This window comes from Neodiprion virginianus, chromosome 4, assembly GCF_021901495.1.
Source record: "Neodiprion virginianus isolate iyNeoVirg1 chromosome 4, iyNeoVirg1.1, whole genome shotgun sequence".
Classification (NCBI taxonomy): Eukaryota; Metazoa; Arthropoda; class Insecta; order Hymenoptera; family Diprionidae; genus Neodiprion; species Neodiprion virginianus.
In genome coordinates this window covers 16,655,663-16,680,723 of record NC_060880.1, presented here as the reverse complement: position 1 = coordinate 16,680,723, position 25,061 = coordinate 16,655,663, and the positions used below count along the sequence as shown (strand labels likewise).

General features: G+C 40.2%; 1 protein-coding gene across 2 annotated transcripts in view; it reads left to right on the top strand.

Annotated features, from left to right (window-relative positions):
- LOC124304039 (uncharacterized) overlaps nt 1–25,061 on the top strand; it is a 261,121-nt gene that overhangs the window by 58,289 nt on the left and 177,771 nt on the right. The window lies entirely within an intron of this gene.

The following is a 25,061-nucleotide window of genomic DNA, read 5'->3' as shown; positions in this document are numbered from 1 at the left end:
TCCGTTTTCGTTTTCACTCTTACCTCGGCCTTTTTTTTACGTCGACCTACGTGCGGCCATCCCGTTTTCCGACCCTTTTATTAATAAAGGGGTCACTTCGGTTCGGTTGGCCCGGGGGTTGGAAAAAATCGCGCCCCCATGGCCCGGGGATATTTTTCGACCCATCAGTCCCGCCCTTTAACAAGGTGTATCAATCTCTTCTTCCATCTAACCGCGCTCGGCGTATCGCGGCTGCCTCGGGAAGGGCCGGATATCGTGAGCCGTCATTAGTGTCTCGGGGAGGTCACACCTGGCGCCCCCAGCTAGGCGCGACTCCTCGTGACTTAACGACGCGAACAGATGTGAATCGGGGATCGCCAAAGGTCTGCGAGAATTTTCGTTGCTGCATCGAAGGAGGTGGTTGCGCTTCGTCAGAAAGAATTGTATATAGTCAATATATCTATGTGTACACGTGTATTAGGGTGGTCCTTGAAAATGTCATTTTTGAATTTCAAACGGCGTGCCCCCCAAATCGGCTCTATATCATACAAAAGTAATTCCTCAATTTTTTTTCATTCGACCCTTTCAGGAGCACATCACATGTACCAAACGGATTTGCATGAAATTTGATACGGGGCGGTTTCTTGGATCGCTGATTACGAATCTGAAATAAAAATTTGAAAATTCAGAATAGGGGATCTAATATGGTGGAGCAAAATCCATACTATATATATATATATATATATTGCAAACTTCTCGAGAGTATTTTTTCGAATTTTTCGTACCCCGTTTCAGTGTAGTTTTGATACAAAATGCGCGCAAATTATTCGTAACTGAAAAGAGCCCTGATCGAATTGGCTACAATTTGTAACACCGCGTGCCTTCTGCAATACGAAAGGTTGTCCGAAAACTTCATAGTGGGCGGTGCAATTGTTGCGGTGCAAATGTATCAACAAATATTCACACAGTGGCGAGAATTCGGTTCAAAGTTCGCGGCTCGTCAAGCGATTTGCCTACCCTGCCCACTCGAGCGCGATCGTCAATTGTTACGCGTGTTGTTTATAACAGTTGACGACTCTTTCTTGAGGAGCGTACTTCAGTCTGTCATTTATCGCGATTCCTGACACTTTACGTGATTTCCCTACCGCCGGACAACATTGTTGAAGCACATTCATCCAAGGTAAGAATTCAACGACGTGTCGCGTATCGTAATGCCGACTGTATAACTTTCACCGTCATTACCGCCACGTTACGGTACGAATGGATGAGAAGTCTCACAGTTCCATGTAAACTGTTGCTTGTAACTTTTCAACTACTTTTCCGCCCACTACGAATCTTATAGACAATCTTTCGTATCGAAAAAGATATGCTGTTTAAGGATTTCGGCCAATTCGATTCGGGCACTATTTTGTTACAGAAGATTTTCCAACATTTTTCATTCAACATTCAAAATGATCCCGCAGTCTGGTCGTCGTAAATTCCACCTGAAAAACATCTGAAATAATCTGATTTATCCAAGATAAATAATATAATATGGCAGAAATTTCTAATTCATTCTTTTTCAAAAAATTCAACGTCACCTGCTGAAATAAATATCTGTTTTTTATCGCGCAGTATCTCCATATATACATATATATATATATGTATTTTTTTTTCATATGTTTGTGTCTTAAGAGTTACGCGGTCAATTTTCAGCTAAAAATATCAAAAAACCAGTGAGTAATTTTTTTATGAGAATGAATTTTCTGTTATTTAGTTATTTTATGAATGTTTTTTTTCGTATTCAAAATTTCATTTTGCTGAAGATACCTAATTTTCCTCAAAATATCACGGTTAAAGAGTGTCCTAGAACTTTTTCAAGTTATTTGAATCTATATATCCGTTTGTGCACAATGATTTTTTATGCGGGGTCCCCAGCGACTCCGGTGTGACACCAACGTTATACACGGTTGGTATCCACCGTGAGGGTTAACCGACTAGATTTCGTAAATTCAAACAGTAATTCTTGTTTCGACGTTTCATTACGTTAACGTTACTAAAATCAGGCTCACGAAACTCTGTATCAAATATTCTGTACATGAAATGTGAAAAAAAAACATGCACTTAACCTGCCGGCACGGAAATCGATATAGTATGCCGAAAAATGAGTGCACCATATTTTCGTTATTTTTTATACACGCAAACCGTACGCATAGTATGGGTTTTATAAAAGCTGACACCGAGGTCTTTGCTTGCAGAGCTTGTTATTAATCAAAACGCTGCCATCTCCCGGGGCAGGTCTACGCTCGTTAGCGACGGGGGTGAAAGGGAAAATCAGGGGAGTTGCGGTCCATCTCTTAATTACTTCCGCGCCAATTAACACCGCTTCAACTAAGAAGGGGTGAAGCATGAACCACCGATGGGAGAATTCACCGCTTCGAAACCGGTCAAACGTTCCAATTTCCTTTGTCTCAACCGGCCACCCCATACGTTTTTTATTTCATGGCTTGTCGCGATAAATAAGCGTGTAACAAGTCGGAAACCGGAGAAAAGTTGCGGAAAAAGATCATCCGTAGAATGCAAATTTACATCTCACAACGAGTTGAGAAATCGAAGTAAAGTTGTTCTTGAAAAGCTGTAAGGAGCGGTCGATGGCATCAAGTGGTTCATCGACGAGCCAATTCTTCTTCCAAACTAGCAGTAAAGAAATTTTTGTACCTAATTATATTTATAAATTGAGAAAAAGATGAAAATGTAATATATCGATGCGTTGTCTTGGTAACCCAGATTGGATACGCCAAGTGATCGTATCCCCACAGCGAAGTTGTTATCATGTGATTTTTGAAGTGAAATTGAAGAGGCCACGGCGCATATCTGAATCAATTCCGAAGTTTGAAAAGTTAAGGAATGTAAGAACACAGATTTGACTTCATCAATTCCGCCAAAGGATTAAGGACGAAAAGAATTGTTAAAAGAACGAATTTCACCTCGGCAAGGAATCGGGCTCCAGTTTCGTGTACCTTCCAGGGACCGACCTTAAAAGATTTCCGCGACTCCTGATTTACCGAAGCATCGGTTAAAGGCAGTGGAGTAAGCCAGTCACGTGCCAAGAATGCCCGGGAGTGCCCCGGAGTGCTCTCTCGACCAAGGGGTTGAGAGCTAAGATAGCCAAGAGGGATCAGCTGTAGACTCCGGGAGGAGAGTCCCGTGGGAAGTCAATCAACCGGCCTTTCTTCGCTTCTTTTCGAAGTCACGAGGCGGTAGGGTCGGAGGGCAGTAGCGGAAAGACGAGGTGGGGGAAAGGGAAGAGGGCAAAAGAAGGCCAGGATCCGGTCTAAGCTATCGGTATATCAAAGTGTTAATCTTTATTGGGAAATGTAGCGAACAATAACGTGGTCTCTTTTCACTTTCCGAATGGTTTTATTTTTACCCGGAATACCGTGCTCGAGCGTTTATAATACCGTGCGCTGATTTAATCACGTCCGAATGATTAATCATGATTCTCGCTCCGATAATGGTCCCCTACGTATTTCTATGTCTGGGCTGGTAAGAAAGCGTCACCGCAACGAAACCTCGCGTGAGAAAGACTGTCGTTAAATATTTCGACACTTCGCGATCGACTTAAGAGTCCGTAAACTCAAACTGAAGCGAATTAAATACCTCAACTTTTGTATCTAACGTTACTCAAAATATTTGAAGAACACTTTTCTGCGATCATCGTAATGACTAAAATCTTTACAACTGTGTGGAACAGGAAATAGAACAACCGTGAATGCTTGTAACTTATACACTGTGAAAATATAATATATCAGTGTGCATTTTGATAAACCTGGCCGTTTTAGCGGCCAATTCGATATTCTTCAAAGCCAGCCCCACGCTGTTTCGTATTATTTTAACGTTGCCGGAGTTCAATCCTGAAATTGCCAATAAAAGTTACTCACAAAAGCCAACACGTTTACCGGGCTATTTAAAACTATTTTGATGCAGGGAGTGCTTCGACATACCGGTAAATCGGAAAATAATGCGTTTTCACAGGTGAAAAACTTTGAATTGTCACTTCAAAATACGTTTAACAGAATACAAAAATTCCAGTCTGAGAGTCAGAAGGTTAATTCGTGAACGAAAATCAAATCAAATTTACCGAACGACCGGCGTCCTTTCAACAACCACGTTGCTCCCGGCTTCAAATCTATACGCGAGAACAGAAGCAAAAGACGTTCTCAATACGAAGGTTAAGCTTTTTCTGAAACCATAAAAATCTCTTCGGTGTACCAACTAACTAACCGCAACACCCACGCGGGAAAGTAATTTTTTACTCATCTCTGGAGTCCGTTCTGAAACACGCGCAAACATACCCACACAGATCCAGGTGGGTATATCAAATACCGCCGTCCCCCGATAGAATAACGCTTTCCCGGGCAAAGGATCGACCGGGGCGACGGGCGGGGGTGAAAGAGGAATGGGGTGAATGAGGGGAGGGTGGCGGAGATCGCAGAAGTCCAGCACACGGCAAGTCGGGGGTGAATCCAGTGCAGAAGCGAGGGTAGAAGGTTCACGGACCGGGGGTTGGCGATTGGCATTTAATTAGCGGCCGGATGACCGCCGCCGCCGCCGCCGCCGCTGCTACTGCTGCCACCGCCTCCGGATCAATACGCCGTCCCTGGCTGAGGGCGACCGCCCTCCTCCGCCTCAAGCTCGGCTCGATCGTTCGCTCCATTCGAGTCCAAACCCTTTGCTTCTCGTCCTCCTCTCCCGTTCCACCCTTTTTCCCCCCGCCCCTTGGACTCTAGGTCCTGAGGTCCTCCGTTCCCCGCCCATTTTGACGAGAATTACGCTCGCCGGTCCCGGGCGACCGGCTGCTGGTACGCCGGATCTCGTCCAGTCATATTCCTGGATACGTATTTTTACGATCCAGATCTCGGAGTGAATTCCCTGATTGCTAACCTGTCGGCACCCGTGTTAAACCGCAATCGCTATTGGAGAATCCGCCTCGAGAGAACAATCTGGAAACGAATCCCTCGCGACGAGTCACAGTTCCGAACACACCTTTACGTGGACTCAATCGCTGTGAGAGGAAAAATATTATCCCGATATCTTCCTGCGATCTTGGGCGAAATCGTTATTTATGTTTAAAATTATGACAACTCGCGTAACGAGGTTGAAAAAGTATTGCCACCTTGAGGGTTCGCAGAAATTCACCTTGTATTCTCTTTCAGGCTGAAGTTATCTTTGCTTCGAGACGGGTTTTTGAGACGGCTTACAGTATGTATATCATGTCCTTCACCGGTTATATTACCTATACCTAAGTACTGGTGAATGACCTGGTTTGGACTTACGTGCGGAGCTGAAATTAAGACGCTGCAGTGGAAGGATCACCACTAAAATACGCGAAATGGACTGATCAAGTCGTGTTTGGGTAACTGAAATAGAGAATTCGTGTTTTAAATACGGTTTGATCAATTATTTCGTACGTTCGATTCTATTTCAGGAATACGAATCTTGAAAAGGTTCTGCTCATTTGTTATTCAATTCGAATATTTTGTGGAAGGAAGCCGGAGAAGTTAGCGTGAATACGCGAATTGAATGTAGATGAATCAGAGATTCAATATCGAACCATTTCTTGAATAACCAAGAAGTGTTTAATGTTTCCAATAATCGAAATATCGCCCCCTACTTTGTGTAAATGTACCTAAGACGAACAGGTTTAGTTTAACCCATTTACTAGGAAGAGACCAATTAAGTCTAGGGAAGGATTAGGACGCCCTCGATACTCACATAGTCTAGTCTATTGGTTTCCAACACCTACGATGTTTCGATTAAAACGCTATGCTCAAATACTTTCACCCACGATACAATCACGAAAAAATCATATCGTACGAGTGATAACGATTAGAAACAGAAGGTCGTTTCTAACGCTGTCATGACAGTGTGTGTCAGTCGATAGTAACAGCTTCTGACAACGAGTAAAGTGGCAATAAATACTCTCCAAATTTTCAGACCGATCAATCCATTTCTGAAAATCATTCCTTAGTCCGCCAGAAGCTGTCACGATTATACGGAACAAGGTGTAGGTACTTGAAAATTCTCGTTAATCACCGATTTGTCAATTGTTGCCAGCATGACTGCGCACCTTTCTTACGATACTTACCAAAGTCGTCTCTTCACGAAAGGGACGGAGCTGCAGGGAGAGAACCACTGATCGGCAGTCAGACAGAAACAACACACAAGACGTGTATAAAATACGCGACTTGTTAACATTGTTCGCACCTCACATGAGCACCGCACTCAGGGAGCGTCCTGCGGTATAATCCAAGGATTGTGCTCGGAGCATGCCCGTGCTGGTTTGGCCGAAGAGAGACCCTTTCGGCGATGGCGACCTTCGCCCTGAGATCCTACGGAGATATTTTATCCCCGAGGTTTTTTACGAGCCGATATATCATACATCGACCACGGTACGAGCGGCCTGCTCCGCGTTCACGCCCGAGACCAGGATACCCAACACCAATGCTGACCGTGCTGGATATCCGTACGAGTACCTTGGACTCGAGGATATTCTTCGACGTAGCATCGTGACGGCTTTCGCGTCCCGCGCCGAAGGGATCGGTGTGAAATCTGGGCTCACTGAGTTTTGTGCCGTTTTATGTTTCCGATGCCTGTACGCGCCGCTCTGCCGACAATCCCTTCGTGTACCCTTCGTAACTTACGACAACTCGTTCGCTTTCGATGTAACGCATCGCGAAGCTCTGCCTACCCAAGGAACCCGGTCTGCGCCCATCGCGGCATTAGGTACTCATGGACCCACTTTCAAGTATAAACGCGTTACAGTTCAACGCCGCTTGCCGAACCTCGAGCTTAACCACACCCTGCTACCGCTGCACCAATTCGATAATTTTTCACGCCTCGTGCAACTTTGCTGCAGGTCTCGCTCGTGCGAGGAGAGAAGTCGAAGAACGTTTGAACGCTGTCGAACACCGTTTAGACCTAACGTATGCTGATTGAAACCAGTACGTGTTACGCGAAGTAAGTACATCGCTTCCACATTGAGCAAGTTTTGCTACGGCTGGTGAACACGTGTCAATATATGACGTCGGATCAGAACTGCAAGAGATACTCATTACGGAATGTATCCAAGTGACCTTGATTTCCGCGGTTATACCGACCTAACAAAGGTGACATCGACAAGTCAGTCAGAAAAAAAAGACTTCTGGATACGTTGACAAAAAAATAATATACATTTTTGCTAAAGAGATAATTACTGCGCAGACGATGTTGATCATTCTCGTTTTCCACAGTATTTCGTATCCTCGTGCCTGGACGGCATGTTTCGTCACTCGATTCCAGTTAACCCGAGACACTGCGGGGCAGAAGCTTTCTTCCGGACACTCCTTGGACGCATCACGATCGCTTGACACGAGAAATCCTCATCATTGCATTATGTCTCGTCCCTGTTGTGTCCATCCCTCGATTTATTAGCGGATCCTCGTTCTACACCCTCCTCGTCCTGCGTTAACAATTTTTTTCTTCCATTATCGACGCCTCACCGTTTCCCGCCTCTTTAGAAGAAAAAAAGAACCCTTCGAGCTGTAGTTTCAACACGCAGTCTCCCTCGTTAGCACAGAAAATTGCCTCATACCCCGCTACGATAGACCTGATCCCGTGGCTAATTTAGACTCTGAATAAAATTGTTCTCGTTTGTTATTCTTGTAAGCATGTCATCATCATAATCTTCACCCAAAGTTACATGCGTATGTGTAATACAGTATTGACTTTGTGTCACGTTTTTTTTTTTTTTTTTTTTTTTTTGTAGTAAGTCAGTTCATTCATTTCCTTAGTTACTGTACCAGTACTTACTAAATTTCAAGAGTAATAAGCTTTTATGAAAAATCACGTTCAGCGTTCCAGAACATCTGATCCGAAAGTTTTTATAAATCGTTGAATACTCAACACTGCTTTTTCTTCACGATATCACATTCTATGAGTTGTTTCAACATTTTCATAGGAAATTGGAGGACCAGAATTTTTCAAATTGAATCAAATACATGTCAATCTAACTAATTGTAACTCTGTCAAAGATTGAAGCGTGGATTGAAAAACGAAAAAAGTGGTTATTGGGAAAAATTTTCATACTTTTCTGCCACGAGAAATACGATGAAATCGGTTTGAGCACCTTTTGAAACAGCGGGTAAAATTGGCACTATTCAACAGCGTATCAATGAAATGTAACAGATTTAACATTATTTTATATGGGAAAATCGTGGATGGTGCTTCAATATCGTAACGAAATATAGAAGTTCGTTTTCAAATTATAGTCTTGCCCGTCTCCTAGAACCAAAATAGACACGGGTATTGAAATCAATTTCAAAATAATTTTTGCCGAATCGCGTCAGTAAATTTGTGCCACTAAATTTTTCAAGCTTACACTGTTTCTGAAGGCTCGGACCATACAATCAGAGATCCTGGTTTCATGGCCGATATCCGAATCTGTTATGATTTACGTTATACTTGCAGCTGCTTGTAAAAAAGTAACAATTCTTCATCGGCAGTTTCGAGTTGACCGGTAAACCAAAATTGTGGTAATATCCGAACGTCACTGGCATTCGATCTTGTACCGCGATATTAAAGCCAACAAGTTTAGCTAGCGCGTAAACTTGATTCGACTTGGAACACGCGTTGGGGGAACAAACGAGCGTAGGAAGTATTAGTTAACACGTTTCCACTGGCAAGATTATTACAAGCCTAGGGCGTCACGTTGAAAACAATTTGGACTGCCGATAGGCTCTTAAACTCCAGACCTCGGATCCGACGACCTCAGCAATCACGCTTCAAAAACTTTGTCACGTGTTAAGAAGTCATCAGGGTGGATATTGTTCGGTACCGGGATAAAACTTGGCGGAAACAAGTTATCAAGTTTCGAATAGTGGGTGTACACTGTACGCGTATATCTATAACGGAAGGATACAAACTGGGATGAATTTGTGAAATAGTTATGGGTTTGGGTACAAGTGGTGATCTACGTACGCATTGCGTGTAAACAGGTTGTAGAATCGCGTGTGTCATTTCATTTAGAGAAGTGTTTCATCGGAGTGTCCTAGGTGCGTTGAGTTCGGTTGTTACAGAACATTCGTTGCCCATTATGCTATTACGGTTGATTTTCGTTCAGCCACCAGACCGCAGCTATGGGACGAGTGAGTGGCAAGGTGTGGCAGTCACGATGAAAAGTTAACCCCCGCTCGGATATAGACAATGTCGATCGATAACCCAGCCTTTGCGACCCATCGGAAATTGCCGGTGAAGAAAGAAACGATAGATGGATGAAAAACATACTTCATTAAAATGTCCAGTCACTTCGGAAGACCAACCCCGAACCGTGGGCTACGTTGCCGAGTATGTTATGGGGATGAATATGCCGCGAATCGATAAATCGACCATGAATTGAATCGAAAACTGAAATATTATTGACTTATTCGCCGTATAAATCGATCACTGAATCCGTAACATTCAGTCGACACTTGTAACACAATTTTGCCTTCTATTCGCAAACGCGGTAATTACACAGATCTGCAAAAAAAAACACTTTTTTTTCAGCTGCATGGGATGTTTTCGAGTGTGCTAAATCGAAAAATGAGTCTAAGTGAAAGTACAAACACGAGGTCGAGAAAAAACCTGACGTGATGGAACTCTTTGAATATTTTTTTCCGTTTTCAATGAGTGAAAATCTATAAGAAACAGTATGAAAATCCTGTACAGTTTCTTTATTGCAGACGTGTGTTATTGAAAGTCTTCAGACATTGCTGGAATATTGCCACGTTGCTGCAGCTTGAGAAGATTTAGCGATGTTTTGAAAGATAGCAATACTTTCGTCAAATACCCACAAATTTTTTAGCTTTATTTCGAAAGAAATGAAATTTATATATTTTCACACTATTGTACGTATTTGGGTTACAGTTTGATTGTGAAAACTAGTTTCAAAATAATTTGATACATTTTATACGTTACACTGAATTTTGGAATTCCGTGTCAGAAAAATCCAGACTGGTATCTGATAAGTTCATAAAGTTTACATTGAAAGCTAATGACGATTCTAAATTTCTTTTTTTTTTTTTTTTTTGTTAATGGTCAGCAAAAAGGTTCATAACTTTTAATAAAAAAATCAACGTTTTACCGATAAAAATTGAAAAAATTTCACTCTACATAACGAAAACTCTATGCGCATGTGTCGATCGGAGATCAAATTAACGAAAATCATAAAAAACGAGCATCGCGCATGCGTTGTACAAAGTACCTACAGATATACGAATGATGTTATAAAACGCGGTGAATTAAAACGAGCCCTAATGTGTAGCTTGCACTCTTAGCGCAATAAACAAACTCTGGGGATTTCATCATATTAAATTCCGACGGGGAGCACATTCTCCGGTTTTTCCAGATGCGAACATATATCGTTGCATTAGCGAATGCCTTCATTGGTATACACGGGTATGTATGTACATTTTGTTTTATCAAACGCGCATCAAAATTTCATTAGAGCATCTCAAATAGAATATCTCAGCCGAATATGAGCTCTTAATATTGATATTTAGAGGTACCTATTTTATTTTTGCCATATTTCATTCAAATAACAGGTAAAAGAATTCGAAAAATTATTGAATTCTTTTGTGACGTAAACGGCCTGATTTATAAACTATCTAAATACAAATTATTGTACGAAATTGCAAAGTCTATAAAAAATACTGAGATGGTATTTTCGGAACTCTAACCGATTAAGAGATATTCGCCTATAAACATTGTGTCGTCTTGAATATCTCTTAATCACTCGGAGTTAGGAAAATTCTATTCAAGTACTTTTTTATTAAGCGTGAAATTCCCCATAACAATCTATACTTGGTTAATTTATGAGTATCGCCGTTTACGAGAGAACAAAAATTTTTTAAATTCTCAATTTTTTTTAACGTATCATCTAAATGGAAAATGGGAAAAATAAAGTAGGCGCCTATATATAAATATATATTAATCTTAAGAACTCATATTCGACCGAGATCTTCTATTTGAAACACCCTACCGAAATTTTGTAACGAGTTTGAAAAAACAAATTTTTTTTTATGGCACACCCTAATATACAGGCACGTCGAAGCTTTGTTTTCTGTCTCTTTCTTTCCCCGTATGGGGTTGAAAAATCTTCAACACACCGTGAGTCGCGTGCCTGTCAGTGCAAAATCCCAGGCGCAAAGCGTTACTCGTTTTAAATTTAAACCCATGGATTAAACCGCGGATCAACTTCCCCTCTGTGGCCATGTAACCCCGGGTTATTTTTCGTATTGTTTTTCGAACGAAACGATAATGGGATTTCAAGAATACGTTGTCCGTATTTTTACTCACCCACCACCTTGTTCGTGGTGCATAATTTTTACTTTGCTTTTTTTTTTCTTTTTTTAATGCCTTTGCCCTGCCGTGTCATTTCCCAAGGGATAATACACTGCGTTCTGATTCGGCCTTTCTCTGGGGGTTATATCGAACATCATTCTGGTAACGAGAATTCGAACAAATTTTCGAATCTTCGATGTACTTTCCGTGTCGAATTTTTTGCCGAGAATTCGTATTGAAAAAAAAAAGTTGATAAACAAAATTATTCTAATATTGTGGTTGAGTTTCGTCACATCTGTCTCAATATGGTCAAAGGATCAATTATCAATCTTTAACGAAGAAATCAAACTAATTAGTTGTTCAACAATTTATGCACGCTCAATACCAAGGCTTTAAAAAATGGGACGATCGTCACGACATTCTCTTCTCTTTGCTTTAATTTCGTCTCTCTGCAATCGGCTAGACGAACTCGAATGTCATTTGGAATTTTCCCGCTGGATTAAACTATCGCATCGGTAAAACACAAAGGATTTCGAACAGTCCCTGAAAAAGGTTTCTAAATACAACGAATTCGTAATATATTTAAGTGCGTCGAGATCCTTTGATCAATTTAACCGCCCCATTTCGTTCGTTCCACGGTAAAGGTTAGGATGAAGCATCAGAGGCAACTTGCGGGAAACCATCTTCGATCCTTCGGCATTTTAGAGAAGTTATACGAAGCCTGGATTGGGTCAGGCTAGCCGGGCCAGCGAGGCTGGGACTTGTAAGAGACAATAGGAAACGCGTGTAACGCCACGCGCCCCGCGCAGCCACGGATCCACGCATTCACGGACTCACCCTGCACGCACACGCACGCATCTCGATTGCACCTTGCGAACGTAACGAGGTATTCAGCAGATGTGGGCGTCTGCTTCGAGGGGTGCCCTGGTCGATTTCGACGTTGACGTATATATCTCCAAATACCAAAGTCCACGAATCTAAAACTCGAAAAACGGCCTGACAGCCCTACTTTGTACGTACACTGAGAAAAATTTCTTTTTCTACAGTAACTATAATAATTCAGTAAAACAGGCATCGTTAAAAAAACTGTTTGAATATTGTTGGAATTACGAAAAACAATATCAGTTTCTGAGATTTACTCTACTTTTTTAACTGAGCAAGGCTTTAACGTCAATTTATTGTTGCACAAGCATTAAATTATTGCAACCGTTACAAGAAAATATAGCAACAGTGATCGTAACGAGAAAGAATAGTAACGGATACTAGACTTTCTCGTTACAGCTAGAAAACTAACTTTCATATTGTACCTAGAACTATATTTTTCGATTGTGGTAAAAAATGAAAATAATTAAGGACTGAGCGGTAACGGGAACTAAAAATTTCTCTCAGTGTAATTATAATCAAAAACAATCCAACGCATTTTCATTCGAGACAGAAATAAATAAATGGCACGGATTCTACGAATTTACTATTAACGTTTCGTCGAATCCGTGCCATTTCATTATTTCTACCTGAAATGAAAATGCATTGGAGTATTTTTGTTCATAATTGTGTCTAGAATGCGGTTGATTGTGAGATACGTGGACTTCGATGTTTGAACATATATAAATATATTCGTGAACGTCGAGATCAACTAGCACCGGCACCCCATTAACTTCCAACGTCATTGGCTAATTCGTACGAACACTAGGATGGAGTCAAGTAGGTACAGCGATTGTATGCACTTAGCGAATAACTCGAGCCCAAAAAAACCTAAAGCCTTCTAAAACTATATCTTTCTGAATCCCAAAAGTTCGTTGAAAAAAAAAGAAAAAATAATTTCAACCTCACACAAAACATCGAACATCAGACATTTTCTCACCTATTCAATTTATCAGGGCACGAAATTTTCGTCGTAACTACAGTCACAAATTCAGATAAGATGTACCCTCGATCGCGGAATCCACTACCCCTAGATTTTCATCAACCACGATTACGCTTTTTGGTCACGCAGTCCCAGTTCAGCTTCGCTCTCGCAAAGTTGCAGTTGAATAAAAAAATGGGTGCGTGTACTTATGTACGCGCGTGAGAAGTTATACTTCTTTGGCATCATTAAAAAATACACAACATGTCAAAATCTTCTGTCACACAATGATAAAGAAAAGAAGTATGTAATAAAAAACAATAAAACAAATAACGGATGTCTTACATTATATTTAAATAATCTATTAAATTTTTGTGACGAACTTTTTATTAAATGTTCTATTAAATTTATTTCTTTATTTTGTAAATATTAAAAAACCAATAATAAATATTCAACATTGATAATTCAATAATATTTAGTATTAATTATATTAAATAATGATATTTTGATTTATATCAATAAATAATACATACGGATAACTAACCTCAATTATATTGGAGCACTTGAAAAAGTATTTCAGCACAATTTTTTCACTAATATTCACAAATAGTAAATAATATTAATCCAAATATTCAATTTAAATCACTACTGAATATATTTTATTGCCACATATATAATTCGCACCTGTATGAAAATAAAACACGTGTTGTGACTGTAAAAACTAAAACCATGTGGATAAATATTTAGCTTTTTTTCGAGACTTAATGAATTCGGTTGAGTGGGCAACTTCATCCTGTTAATTTTGTGTTACAGTTTTGTGTTACAGTGATGCGCGCGCATCCTGAAATTTCACTCTCATCAGTTTTTCATAACGCGCCTAAAGAAGTATAACTTCAAAAAACTAGAAATTACGAAGCTAGAAAGAAGAAGAAAGCGTAAAGAAGCTGGAAATACGTGCGTCATGCGAGATTTCTCACAGCCACGCTTGACGCCGCGCCGCAAACGCTCGTAACAGCCTCGTTTATAGTGTACGCGTGTGTCCATAAAATTTGTTACATAGTATACACACTCGTATACCCGTGCAGACACGGGACTACACAGTGTAAGACCCAGGCAAGTGTTATCTCGAGCCGCTCCTAATACGCGGATGTGTATGGTGCGTATCCCGACGCCTGTAACAATAATTTCATTCTCCAATGGCTCCGATGCTGTGCGCTGGAAAAGCCTACGGGTGGGTAATGAAATGCTAACTGCCTGCACCCGCCGGCGCAGCCTGTTTAGCATATTGTCGCGACCACAATGGCAATTTGCGTGAAATATATCCCCCATTTTACCAGGACGCGGGCGTTTCAAATGTACCGGAATTAACTCGTTTCACACGGAATATAGGTTCATCGGAAAAACGCGTGTGCGCGGAACGCATATTTTTCCTTTATGTGTTAAAATAATAATAATAACAATAATAATGACAATAACAACAATAATAGAAAGGAAACGAACGACACGGCTAGTATACGCGACTTGCGCCACAACCCCTAGAAATCACACGGACAGAATTCATTTTCCAGAACTGCGACTGCGTTTGAATCCGCGGCGTCTCTCCAACGATAAGTTCACGTACGCCGATCATGCCGATGTATCGCAAGGGTCATTTATTAGCAAGCTATTAAACAAATCATATCTATTCTAAGTTATCCTTTGTGCTATTTGGATCGATGAAGTTTCTCGCTGCTCACGAAAATATTTTCTACGTCAGGTGTTAGCTGTACAAAGTAGAATCGTTTGGAGAATTTCTCATTTTTCTACTGAAATTAAAATAGCCAATTCAATTTTGAATTGCCAAATATTACCTCAGCTAGTATGAGGTAATATGTATCGAAACTTTTGCCCCGATATTTTGAAACTTCTTTCGGCATAAGTTTGGTGAAACAAGCAAAGCTTGGGCCTTCGTTGCAATCACAGATTCTCTCAGTTAAACGTTTCGCAAAATAACGAGAACGTGAGTGGAACGACTGTATTTTACACGCTTGTCAGATTCGTAAAGTCGATTCCATAAAGTCCGTCTCAAGTGAAAGACAATTTTTCAACTTGTATGCATTAATTTGGCAATACGTGAAAAAACTCACTCGCGAGTGATAAATCCCTGGTCCAATTGAGGGATATAGGTGTGCTGCTTACCCGCGTGTAAAAGAGGGCCATTCGAGCCTCGCCGCGCGATAAATATCCTCAGCGACAAAATATTGAGAAATAAGAAAGGTCGGCCGGAGGAGAGATGACAGACGAGGCCCGAAGGAGCGGTAAGTCAAGGCGTATGCTAACCGAACCGTGTCCCGGACCCCACGGAAATGATATCTGCACCCCGACAGAATCGCCCTCTCTTTCTCATCCTTCCATTTTCCTCCTTCTCCCTTTCTCACTATCCCTCGCTTCGTCTCGAAGTATGATCCATGTAGCAGAAGAATAATAACGGTCGAAAGGTCGGCTGGAAATTGGAAATAGTCGATTGATATCGATCTTGTGTCGAGTCTGTGTGAGGAGGCAATTAAACGTTGCCTCGAATTACTTGTATTACCACCGACTGCTTGTAACGCTTGCAATTAATAGTTCGACGTACGCGGTTATAAAGCTTTAATTTTCCGGTAACGAGCCGAAGTTAACATTTTAGCGCGGAACGTATTCTACGTGGAATCCGCATTGATTTTGATACCATAAAATTACCCTTCGTAAAAATTATTTTCTTTTCTCTGACGAGGAATGTTTTAGCAGTAATTAGAATTTCGATTGGAAAGAAATTTCAGCTTTTAGTTTGACGGATGATCTCTGTATGTTTGACATTTTATGGGGATAATTCGGTTTCCGGTTCACATTCAATTCTTCAATTCAATTTATCGAAAGAAAAATTATAAGGCATAGGCCTAGACGGAACGGAACTCGCACAAAAATGTCAGACATTTGTCCGTGCTTAAGCCCATTCTGTGTTTTCCTTATCTTATCTTACCATCTTCTACGTATTAGTAATAACAAGTACAAGTTTTTTAATCCAGTGTTCGTCCATTATCCGGAAACTATACCGTTATGAAATAGAGATAAACCGAAAGCCGCAATTATCCGAATGGATAATCAATACGCAACTTGTTGAACTGACAATTCAACGCACACAAGGATGCATGTATGTATTTTTATACGCATTATTCGCTGGTTTTATGTCCGATTGAACGATCAGTTTCCCCGGTGGCCTGTAGTTTATTGCCAAAGGTCGTCGCTCACTAGTTGCTACCGCCGCTAGATACGGTCTGTAAATAACTCGATATAATTCTCATTTCATAAATCGCCTCACCTCGAAGCGATAAATCTCTACATACTTACGCAGTCGCTTGAATTCTTATCTTTCGCACGCGACCCCCACGTTCACGGCTAGTTGACAGCTCGAAATATCCCTGACAGCGTTTAATTTACATTACTTCCCAAAGTACGTCACTTCCTGTGAAATGTACGCACGAAACAGCGAGCAATATATTATTGTGCAGGAATGACGAAAACTTTGACTTTGTTCATTTTTTTTCCCCGACATCCATCGTCCCGCGCTTTATTCGGCAAGTGGGACAACATTTTTAATTCGTTAGTCGGTATCGATAGAGATAAACACGTTTCTTCGGATTTATCTATCATCCGAACCGTATGTTAGAAACGAATCGTAGGTTAGGTTAGAAAGTAAGCCAATACGTACCTGTTCGATGCCTTTCCTCTATATTTAAAGATCTCGGTTAGAAACTAATTCAACCATTTTCAAAATCGCCGCGAGTTCCTACGGCCTACATCATTGAAATTGATAATAATACAGGACCGAGGAGAAACTTTCCTCTCTCGAACGATTGACCGTAATTACGATTATTGCGCCGAATACTTTTTTTTTCCGCAGCGATAAAAATCGCAGGTTTTAAAATCTTTCGAATGCAAAACTGTCCGATCGATTATCGTGCCGATTGTCGAGATCTGAAAACGTTTTCTGTAATTGGGACCGCGTAAAAATGCGTGGTCGCTAATGATTGTACGGCTGCCTGCTTCCGGAAGTGTGATGAGGCTGGAGCGAGAAGCCGTTTAGGATAAAGAAACGACACTCGTACGCCGTACCTGGGCATTATACGTACATATACTGGCAGGAGATAGAATTGCTAACGGTTATAATGAGGATACAAAGGCGGGAAAGAGGAAACGTGAACCCGCCAACCTGCGGAGAGGCCACCAACACCAGTAATAAATGTTCTCGCTCTCGTAAAAACGTTATTGCCTGCTGGGCGGCGGCGCGATATGAAAGACAGTATATATGAATATTATACGTATAGGGATGTACGTGCGAAGAAGAGACACGCCGAAAGTCGTTCGCACGTAATATCGCGATGTTCTTCAGGCTTTCCGCTACCCTGCCGCTCTAAGTCGTGTATCATCACCGCCTGTCTCCCTTGCCCGATGAAACAGAACGATCGTTTCAGCGACGCGAATTATCAAAAGTGGCGGAAAATTGCCGTAGCGAAATAAAAGGGGAAAAGAAAGGGGTAAGTCACAAGGTGAAACGGAACGGGATGAAAGAATGGAAAATAAATCGGCTTTGGAGAATTCTCGCGATTCGAAGGAAAAAGATGCGCCGAATATTATTATTTTAATCTGACGCAATGCTGGTACAGAAGCGTGGAAACTAACCGGTCGAACAGTTTAAATTCGCTGAAATTTATACACGAAATATTAACTGGAAAATTGTACGTGTCGGAACGCGTGATAGCAATTTCAGCACATGATCGCTTGCTGTTATTCCAATGATCCAAACGTGTTGTGACGATATTGAAAATAAATACGATTTGCGTGCAAGAATCCGTCAAGTATCTAGAAGAAATAAAATCCTGATCAGGTAACGAACTGGTACACAATACACGACGACATTTCAAATAATAGATATAAAATCGCGTGATTAAATTTACAAAGTACGTATGCTCGAGTATTTATAGTCGAAACCCCCTTTCGTTATATGGAATTTCTCCGATCCGCTTTGCGCTTTAACGTACATTTCAACGATAACTGCTCGATACATCTTCTTCATTCTTCTCTATTTTATTTTATAGACTTTGGATTGAAGTCTACTTTTATCGTATAAATTTTGCGCCGTTTATACTCGTTTAATATTGAACCATCAGGTCTGGTTTGTTGGCCTGAGCCGAGTAGGGGGAATAATTTTGTTCTACTGTCAATTTTTGACATGGTTAATCGATCACCCTGAATAAATGGATCATTGTTTGGAATATTATTTAATTTATACAATATTTTTTTTATTTTAATCGGCTTTATTTCCATTGTTTTACAAAGTGTCACAGTGTTTTAGCTTTCGATTCGAGCCTTCATTACACGGATGATGGAATAAGCCCTTTTCTTTTCTATAGTTTATTTATTCATGTGTGTCTTAGTTTCCAAATTTCGAGAAATTTTGTTCAATCCGTTGGAAAAATCTGGGAAAATTTACTCACAAATGTATTTTTGTAAATAGAGGTCGTAATGAGAAAAAAAAAAATCATTCGTCAATTATTTCGACAAGTTCTCCAGACCAACGCAGACCTTGATATATGAAATGGAACCTCATCTTCGGAATATGATGGTATGAGAGATAAAAATCCTCGAACTATGATATTGACATACACAAAATGTCACATCTTACATATCAAGGGAAAAACATTTCTAATTTCTAATTCAATTGCAGTAACTGGCCTTGATCGACTCAAGTGTGTAAAATTTCTTTTTCTCGATCTATACACTCGTTGTACAATTGGAATAATCATTGAACATACGATACTTTCACAGTGTTCAAGATACGCGAAAATTGTAACAGTTCCCCGAAGAGGTGAGAATATATCTTAAATCCATCTCATCACGAAATTCTCTTTCGTGCACTTGGCTCCAATCGCCTGTCAATTATCGGCTTTCCCTTGCCACGTGTTCTCCTTTTCTTCCGTCCTTCCGTCTTGTCTTTATCTTGAGAGACAAAAAGCAATACACGATGTGCAATTTCCATATCGCGTAGGTCTAAATGGGCGCGCGTGTTTTTCGACTGCAGGGGGATGATTCTTGCTCGAGGTAAGCAAGGGTGGGAACGGGGCTCGGGTTCTGGAGCTTTTGGGGCACGGTGTTAATATAAAGACAAATGAACCGCGCTTACGCGACCCCAGCCATGTGTCTTTATATAGACAGAGCGCGTCTCGTGCCGGCGTGGAAATATCAACGGAAAATATTTGGTCGTAAAATTGTTGGGTCGGCCCCCTTTTCCCACCCGGTGTGCAACGTCCTAACGGCAGTCTGTGTATCTGGACGAAAATTTCATAAGCGAAAGAGAATTTTATTAGCTTCGCTGTACGTAATTTATTCCGAAAGAACGGGGCGACAGATTATAAAGTGATATTAGCTGTCGGGTGTTTCGCCTTCTTTACGTCCGCGCGCATTTTACTTTACGCATCTCGGTCCTCGTCGTGCTCGCGCTTGCCGAGGAGGGCGAGATGCGCGAAAAGGGCGAGAACTGGTCCTGTAAGCTCTTCCTCTGAGGTGGACGATTACGTGGCGTAGGTGGCGCGGTATTAAGACAGGTCCGCGGAACCTGCTTGTGTGCGTCTGCGTCGTTATTTGCATCAACGGAGCAAAGTATAACTGACGCAAATGGGAATTTATGTACTCCTGGTAATTATTCCACGGTTTTCAAATATTTATGGTTGAAACACTGCAGTTTGTGCCGTCGCGAGGATGCGCCGGTTCGAAGATGGTTTAATCCTGTTTTGCGCACGATGATACAAAGGCACTACGTCTTCCTTTGCCATTGAATATTAACGAAGAGATGTCTTGAAATATTCCAATTAAACAGAATAATCAATTGGAAACGTTTTAATTTGTATGTAATTGTTTTAGTCGCGATGAACTGCTTAGGCCTGTCACGAGTGCACGGGAATTAGTGATTTTTAATACAAACAAAATTTCTAATCTTTATTTTAAAAAATTGGTTTACAACTTTGGTAGCAATAATTTTGCTTAGCGATTTTTTATTGCCAGTAGAAGACATTACAATTTTATATAACTTCTGAAGGCACGTTTCGACTTTAAATTAGGTGTAGTTTTTGGAATGACACGAAAGTCTGTCGCGATAGTTTCAAGTTTGTTTAAAAAATAGTGAAGATCGAATATTTCAAAAAAACATTAACCCTGTCGATTATGATCAGTCATACGCAATAAATGGTCTCAAAAATGATTGAAAATGATTTTCGGTGTTCGATAAAATTAGATTTAAATCCAATCACGTTCAATATGAATAACTCAGTATTGTCTGCAATGAATTTTTGTAATAATTCAAATCGAGATTTACCAAGTCAGTTGTATCGACCAAAGAAAAAAAAAAATATGTTTTGTGTATTTCTCCTATTTGTTACATCTAGAGAAATGTTTACGATCAGCTCAGTCATAACGGGTTATTTCTTTCGACATTTAGCTATATAAAGTTGCCAGTCAAAGTTCAGTAAAAATAAAAAACAAAAAAATAAAATAACGTACAATGACGTGATTGATTATCAGAGGCCAAGAATGTTTCGACGGTTGGCACATCTGGTAGTGATATTTTTTGTTCAATACTAAATTTTGCGCGAGTCGCAATTATGCGAACAGCCAGCAAGAACAGAGTTTCGAAAACACATCAGATACTCGTTTTGAAATACAAAATAAATGCGCGATACAATCCCGAATCAAGCATTTCAATCAACTTATTCTGACAATTACATTTGCACCTCGTTGTCTCGATTTGCATGATGTAATATTGACAGTCTGTGGAAGCCGATGTGTGACTGCATCTTTGAACATTTCTTATCGCTTTGAATCTTCAGATGTTCATCTTTAAGATGCTACACGTTGATTGGATCTCTGCAGAAATTCCTCCATAATCTTATTCAGTAAAGAATCAATGAAAGAATCTCGGTAACAAAGTTTTTTTTTCCACTTGTTCGATACAAATTTTACAGATTAAACAAAGAGAATTATTCTGTTTAAGCTGTCGCAACCAAAATGTAGCCGACCAAGCAGTAATAATGCAATCTCTTGATAAATGCCGAGAAAACTATTTTCTTATCGTACAAAAGTGAAATAAATTTTTCCCAAGTCTGATATTTGCATCTGAAGTTTATATCTCTGCAATATATTGCTAGAATACCCTTAATTCAGAATGATTTTCGGTTAAATAATAACACTACGCAACAAATTGAATACTTTTTTTTTCACTGGGTTTACATTATGTAATTATGATTCCTATTTAAAGTCAATTGAGGATTATAAATAATATTTTCACATCACGTCAGATTTCATAGAGAAAGGCATTAGCTGATTTTTTTTAAAATTATACAAATAAGCGACAAAAAACCTTGTCTTTCACTAAGGAACTTGTATTTTTTTCGACAATTGCCTTTCCTTTTTTAGTTAATTATCGCGGTATCCCACTTCTGACACTGCTGTAACGAACTTGGCGTTACGGACTTAGATCGGGTTCGTTAAGCGATAAAAAAAAAAAAGTGACCAAAACTGGTAAAAATTACAAGGTGGGAAAAATGCTTTGTTAGCGATACGTGTTCCTTGGTATAGGTGGAAAACAAGACTGTTTTTAGCAGCAACCTTATTCACGGTGGCATATTAAAGCTCTTATGTCTTTTATCTATGACGATTACTAGACCAGAAAAAGGGCAAAACGTGTGATTTCACCCTTTGTAATATTTACCTAGCAACCGTGGTTTTGAGACGTGATATCTAAATATAAATTTGCTGTCTTTTTTTTACTCTTTACACGTAATGCGAACAACTATTCGAGATATTGATGATTTTTTAGTGTCGCACAGTGTTGCATCGGTTGATCAATTGTAAGGTAATAGAAAATCATGATCAATCAATGACGCTGACGCATGGGCGCAACTTCAATGCTGTATTTTACACACTAGGACGTTCTTCGGCGCATGCACACTTTCGAATAACTCGATTTTATGCACTGCGTCATTGAGCATAAGCTACCCAACCCCAATATTACACGCTGTCAGTGACGCCTTCGGTAATACACAAATCAAATCTTCACGGATGTTGAAAAAAAGTGCGTGTGTCACACATGCCGATGAGTGATATCTGACTCTTGCGATTACAGTGCTCGCTTCTGCGCCTTGCGCTGAAAACTTCCCACACGTTTGAAATAGCCTATTTTCGTCACTTGTATCACAATATACTATTTTCCTCATACCTCAGCTAAGAATCTCTCTCCGTACCCAAACTCGTCACACTCACATTGAAATACGCACTCTGACGGTTATTTTGAGAACCATTTCAAAGAGTCTCGAAATAACTCTTACGTATAATTAGTCTATTGTTTAGACCCAACGTTTCACCAGTTTTATAAAATCAATTTTCAACAAGGCGCTTAACTTCGTCGCCATTACTTTTTCGGAATATTTGAATATCATTGTCGGCCTCGGATTCTCTCAAGAAACAAGGATTGGCGTCGCGCTGTTTTTTTTTTTTGTTTTCTCTTTATTACGGTTAATCAGCCGGAAAATTGGTCAAGTAATACACGCCATTGCTGCCACGCATTGTCTTTACCAGATTGAAGATGTTTCTCGCGCACGCTCGCGTGTATAAATCGGCGATTGCACGCATTCGTTCGTTTATACGAGGCGTTTATGTTCGTCGCTCGCACGCTGCGGGGCTGAACGCCTGTCTCTCACACACAAATGCGATGCGAGGTTAATGATTCCTCCACAGATTACGGCCAGCCACAAACGCCGTCGGGACGCACCCTTGCACCCTGTTACGTCACCGTAAAGGTGACCTACTGTGGAATTTCAATGATCCTATGATGGGGTCCCTGAAGCTTTTTCGCTGATGTCAGAATGGCTCTTCAATTGTTTGAATGACATGTCCTAGATATCGTACGAACATATTCAAATGGTTCTCCGAATCACGTGTATTGTTTGGGCCATAGAATATTGATGGATTTTACATCTTTTTACAGTTCTGGTTGGTAATCGAACCAGAACTCTAACCCCCCCCCCCCATGAAACAGGTTATTACTTTGCGAAATGTTTTTGTTAGTAAATAAAATCATGTGTGATATTTTGCGGATTTTCAGTCGAAAACGTTTCGATGTTAGCAACTTATAAAATAGATGCGAAAATATCGACAAAACCGACAATAATCGAGTTCAATCGAGTATAACTTAAAATTATAGAAACCGCAAATAAAGAAAAGAAAAAATCAAGAAATTTCAGTTCAAGGTAAATTTTAAAGTTGCAATATTCTTGATAAAATATGGAGGCTCCGAATTACGAATCATATGTAAGCATATTCAAGACTTTATGCGTGACAATGTCAATCATTGCACGAGAGTGAAAAAATATTTCTTGTAATATGCTTAATCCTTTGAAGCGCTAACGAGCTAATTGTCTGTTTCAACGGAGATAAGCCTGTCTCGTTAAAAAGTCTTCCTCCTTCTTTCAGCATATTTTATTTTACTTTACTATTCTACAAATTGTTCGGAACGGTTGTACTCGAGGTGATAAATTTTTTAGTTCTTAGAACAAATTTAGCGTAGGTACCTGTGAGAAAAAAAAAAAAAAACGATTGAAACACACTTTCAAATTTGCGGTTTAAAAAAAACATTTTTATTAATTTTTTGCAACAGCAGCTCAAAATCTAACCAAAAATATAAAAAAATTGTGAGAAACTCGAAATATTATCGGTACGCAATGATTTCAAGTTTCTCAATTTTACGCATGAGAAACTTTTCACCTCGCAGATGCTATCGAGGAATAAGTTTCGGAAGTAATGCATCTTCCGAGGGTGCAATATGCGAGAAAAGTGTAATTCGCGGGCCACGTAATCGACATATGTTTCGATCAAGGCATACGATTTCGCTCCGGTACCGCCGCGTGAAATACGAATTCTAACGATGTACGGTCGGTCGGGTGCTCGGGAAGTAAGAATAGATGGTATCGTTGGCCCGATTTCCTTATTTATAACGGGGTAAATATTTATCACGGGTCGGTGTGCCGCGTATAGAGAACAATGCCAATCCATAAGCGGGAGATTTTCCTTCCCGCCTCCGGCAGCATCGGCTAGTGGACCCCGTGGGATTAATTTTCGGCCGAAGGGTAGAAATATTCACGGTTCCTTAAAACCGGACAAACCCATCCCTTACGGACCATCTTGGGCGGCGTTCTGCCAAATATTCACTCGAAATACTGACCTCCAGCCATCGCGCCATGGATGCCCTGCAGTTTTACCTCTCCTTCCTTGGTTTATTCACCTTATTTCTTTTTACTCTTTTTCGTTTGGTTTATTTGTACAGAAAATGTCGTTTTATCGTACGATATTTTATGGAGGGTGATTTGGAAAGTCAAATTGTCGGTGTTATGTACAAAACACAGTAATAACAAACTTTAATTCGTGGCTAGTGACTGATTTCTAGCTATGATCAATGTTTGGACCAGCAAGGAAGGTATCTCGGATCGATCTCTCCGATTTGATTTATTTTGTAGTAATATGTTATAGTAGAGCAAAACTAAGCGATACGTATTTTTTTTATCTACCATTAAACACTTTGAGGGGGTGAAACCACCTCGCACAGTAAGGCATGTCAAGGGGCGATTTGGTAGTTTGTTTGTTTTTTTTTTTTTGTTAATCGAGAAAATGAAATTTTGGCTTTTTCGTTGTGTCAAAATTTTTCCAGTTGGATTGGTTAAATAGTGTTACGTCCTTGTGAGTTAAACTGCCAAGTCGCCCCTTGACGCACCTCACTTTACATGGTGGTTTCACCCCCATAAAGTACTTAATCGTACATGAAAAAAAAAAAAAAATA